The following is a 5,092-nucleotide window of genomic DNA, read 5'->3' as shown; positions in this document are numbered from 1 at the left end:
GCTGAGAATTCCTAATTCTAAATAATGGGGTCTGGTACATAGTTTGTACACACATGGCTTGTCCAAAAAGTTTTATCACCCTTGTTAGTTCCATTTATATCTTCCATATTTATCTATCTGGATCAACTGCAATGTTGCAATGCATCTGAAACGGGACATCTGTACTGTCTTGTCTCAAAATGGCAACTGAGATGGCTTACTCAAGCACAAAGCAAACACTGACATGTACAGCTGTGATGACAGCTGTGTGTCCATAATATATTCATCACAGAAGGAAAATACACACGTACATTCTGTTTGCTGAAAGCATGGTCTCTTTCTTGAAGTCTCTCCTTTAGAGGGAGAAAGTAGGTGGACAAAGATGACTAGTCATGCTAACAAGTTAAAGTGCACAGCCTTTGAGGTACATAAATAACTAGCAACACACTTCTATGGGTGTGTACCATTCAAACACACCTACTGCTTTGAGGCAGATTCATCCACAGTCAAATTAGATCTGACGTTAGGAGAGGACCACAATGTTGTTGTTTCAGGGATTTGGGGAAATGAATCTGTGTCTCTGTGTAGCGGCAGAGAGGCCCCCAGCTTAAGTGTTGCAGGAAAAATTAATGCAGCTCTACTTAGAGAGGTAAAGTACAGATTCATAGATTCAAGCCCAATTCCTTACTTTTTCTGTCTTGTAGATGAATTTTGAGAGAATGCCTGAATGCTGCAAATTAATAAATGCTGCTTTGTAATAATACCTATGAAATACTGTACAAACAGAGGGAAAGCCACTTTTCATAAGAAAATATTGTTATCAATAAATATCTCTCCATGTATCCATTATACAAAGCCATATTGCTTATCTCAAAATAATTCTGATATCCTATATGCATTGATTTGCCTGCATGTGAAAATGCACATTGATTGAATGGATGAACCCTTTTGAAAAGTCAGATGCATTAAGTTGACTTTTTAAAATATTCCAACATGCCATCCTGAATTGAGCTCAAAAAAATTACCAGTCCAGAAAACCTTAAGTTTGTGCTTGATGACTCACTGGTTTGAAAACCTTGATCACTGAGATGGCAGAGATAAGGTTAGTGATGTTTTTTCCTAACCACTATGGCTAATTAATTGCGTTTTCCTGAAGTATATTGACTTAAGGTCAGATATAGATCTGTTTAGGAGTCTTCACTTGTGTCAAGTATGTGGATGTTCTTTTGTTTGATCTCTAACTATAAATTATATGGGTTGCTATATCTCCAGAAAACAGAATTCTAAATCTCTCCTTCTAGCTGGTAAATGGAAGCATTTCTTGGCAAGAGTATCTATAGATTTCTGTTTTCCTCTGTGACGGGGCATGTTCAGGGCTGGGTCTCAACCTCAGACCATCCACCTGTCTATGTGGGGTAGTCTACCCAGTTTTGCCTGCCACAACTTTGCTGGTATAAAAAATTGGTAGTAAATGTGGGAGGCTGCCCATTATATGCCCTGATGCCAGGGGGTGCTATTCACAACTCCATACCTCCCTACACTGGGGCCCATGCCTCGCAAATGACATCATAAGTTCTTAACAGCTTCAGCACCACACTGGGCCCCATAACATTCTAGTTTTGACCCCAACTAGATCCCTCCTAATCAGGCAGTCTACTCCGCCCTCATTCTGGGCTGTCAAGCTCCCTGCACATTTGTCCCTCTCAGCAGTGGCCCTCTCTCTGGGACCTTTGGCCACAGAGGCCCTGGCCCCACCTCTAGGCCAGTCAGAACCTCAGGCCCCCTGGCTCTGAGCGTCCCTCGTGATGGGCACTTTAGTCCTTTTGACTCTTCTTGTCCAGGCCCCAGCATTGACCAGTTGAGGCTGCCTTGAGTCAGGCTTCTGAGAAGCTAGCCCACTCTCTATTATATGGGTCTGCCTTATTGGGCCCTACTAAGGGGTCACCCACTTGGTTGTGGGGGCTGGGGTTTTAAGGCACCCCTCCTCACCTTTTACTGGGGAGGTCCATGGTCCTGGTATTTGAATGGCACTGCCCCACCACAGGCAGTTCCCCCAGGCCTCCCTACCCCAGCAGGGTGCAGTTCCAGGTCATGCCCAGGACCAGGAGACAATATGTGAAATGGAAGTCTGAAAATGCAAATGCATGTCAGTGAGGATCAGAGGGAATGGGGGACACTAGGTGTGAGACAGGTAGGTGGGGGGGGAGGGGCAATGTTAAATTGGTGATAGAATGATAGAACTACTGATTGAGCAAAATGGATAAATTGAGCCTGTAAGCATTATTGCTTCATATGTCCATTGACCATATGTTTAAAATCTGTGAACCTGCTGTAAAGCTCATTGAAGTCAATTGATTTGTTGACTTCAGAAAGCTCTAAATCAGACTCTGTTCTTCAAACTGGCAAATATGATTTTTTTTCTCCTCAGTACCCAGGACTGATCTGGGATGGAAAGTCTCTTACATATATTTTTAAGGTAACTGAGAGAAAATAGGAGGAATATTTTACTGTTTGATGTCCCACAGTCATCTAAGATAGTGACAGTTAAAGAATAGAAGAGAAAGTATAGTGTTCTTCTGATTCTTCCTATAATGCAAGGCTGTCCAACTTCCAAGAAGCTGGGGAGCCACATGCCCTATGAACTGCACCAGTGGGGGCCATGGCCCCCTGGGCTAGGGACAGACCTTACACATAAACTGATTTAAGTGATCAGAACTAGTTTAAACCTGTAACAGAACAGATGTTCAGCGCACATAAACCAGTTTAAAAATGGCTGAAACTGGTTTGAGATAAACCTGGTTAAATATAGAATCAGACTTAACTGATTTGAGTCAAACCAGTTTATGCAAAGTATGTCCCAGACTCTTCGTTTGTTTAAGCTAAACCAGACACCTCCAGCATCCCAGCATGCTCTCTGGGCTGGGTGGGGCTCTCTGTTCCACAGCAGGGCCAGCACCTCCCTTCTGTTCCCTGGCTGGAGCTTCAGCAGAGACTTGGAGGCACAGCAGGGTCTGCTGGCTTCCCTGTGCTCCCCTCTCACCACTCACTGCTTAAGCAGAGATCCCTTCCTCCTCTCTCCTACAGCACAGGCTGTAGCCAGCATGTGGTATGCTAGTTAGTGATGTGTAAGGCAGATAGGACAGTGTCCGCTCAGGGCTTTTTGGAGGTAATCAACAGCTCAGATGGTAATGTCCCTGCATTCCTTCCTTTGGAAAAAACTGTTTAAGAAGAGCTTGTAATGAGTGAGGCTTTGTTTTCTGATGGGGTGTTAAATGCTGATAACAGATCTGATAAATGCTCTGTTATCATGAATGGGGACCCCTCCTTAATCACAGTGTCCTGTCAGGGCCTGGTCATGACCCCCTCAGCTCAGCCCTATACAAGGGAAGGGAGGGCTGCTCTAGTGCTCCCTGGCTTCTAGCCTAAGCCACTACAGGCATGTGCCTGCATTTCTGGGATGTCTGTCTGCTTACAAAACTGATTTAGCCTAGCTAGTTTAGATTAACCTGCAAAGATTGAATCAATTCAGGCTCGGGCTTTTTGAATGTCTGTCCCTAGCCCTGGACTGCACACCCCATGGTCACCGCCCTTCTACCTGCTTCCCCCCACCCTTGTACCACATGCCTGCACCTGTGACTCACCATGCTGCGCTGCACCCCTTTGACCGCCCCCCTCCCCCAAGCTTTCCCAACCTCTGCTGCACTATGTGCCTGTGACCTCCCACACCCCACACTGCATGGTGTGCTCCAGGCTCATCCTCAGTTATCTATGCTGCCACACTGCCCCACCCCCTGGGGCTGGGGCTGGTAGCGAAAGCCAGAGGAAGGAGTGGGAGCCTGGAGAATCCAGCTGCTATTGCTATTGCAGCTGGAGCAATCAGGGGAACTGACTGAGCAAGAGCCTGGGAGCCACAATTTAACCCCTCATGGGGTACCTGCAATCCACAGATTAGACAGCCCTCCTATAACAAAGGAAGTTTTGATATTACTTTCTCTAGGACCAGGAGTGTAGATAAAATTATCACATGCTATATAGCCACAAATAAGTGAAGAGGGAGAGATGCACATGGAAAAATAGCTCACTGAAATAGATACTTGTCACTGTTCAGGTACTGTGGAGAGGGAGGCAATGCAAGTACCTGGGTGACTAGATGAATAAATAATACTGTTCAAAATAATTTTGGAAACTGCTTCAACTGGAGCTGAGTGCTACTTGCATTATTCAAGGGAAATTATTCCACCTATTGCTCTGAATAAAGGAACAATAGGGTGACTGCACAGCTCTGGTAAAACTTCCCCAACTGTACACTCAACAATTTCCTGTGTTTTGAGTTCTGTGCTACATGTTCTAACCATTTCCCTTGCTCTGAATAGGCTGCAGCACTCTGCCTCACCTCGGCCCCTCTAACATTTCCTGAGCACAAGCTTGCAATTTCTTACCCTTGCATGAAAAATAGGACCTTGTAATGCAGCTGTTGTAGGATCTGAAACCAGTGCTCATACTCTGGACTCCCCAGTAATTGATACCCATTCTCAGGGGTCCATTGGAATGGATTTTTTTCAATTTAACAGCCATCTATTGTTAACCCTATACCAGCCGCAAGAATTTCTCATTTTGCCTCCTGAGGGTAGCGAACCCAAATGCAGTCTCACTTTCTGGGACAGAGATGAGCATAGTTCAAAATACAGAATAGAATTCATTAGCTGGATATAGATGGATTTATCCAATTGTCATGTTGTAACAGGGTAGTCCATTCCTTTAAGAGAAAGCCCACTTGTGGAAGCAGCATTGGGAAACAACAGCAAGAGTAAATTTTGGGGGGTCCAGATGTGGGGTATTTGGGCAAGCAAGGAGTGTCCCACTGGGGGTACTCTGGGAAGAGGGACCAGGATGCAATACTGGGGCAGAATGAAAGGGGCTCTGCTTACAGTGTTTGGGACAGGGAAGGTGCGGGGTTTGCTTTGTTTGGGGTTTTTTTGTTATTTAAAAGACTGAACTTTGCTTCAGAGGGCTGGCCAAGATGCTCTTCAGGGAGCAAATTCTTCTACAAAAGCCAGTTGATTAAGGCAGTGGTTCTCAACATTTTGCACCTTACATCCCAGTCGAAGAGCGG

This window comes from Alligator sinensis, unplaced genomic scaffold, assembly GCF_000455745.1.
Source record: "Alligator sinensis unplaced genomic scaffold, ASM45574v1 scaffold65_1, whole genome shotgun sequence".
Classification (NCBI taxonomy): Eukaryota; Metazoa; Chordata; order Crocodylia; family Alligatoridae; genus Alligator; species Alligator sinensis.
This window is presented reverse-complemented; position numbering follows the sequence as displayed.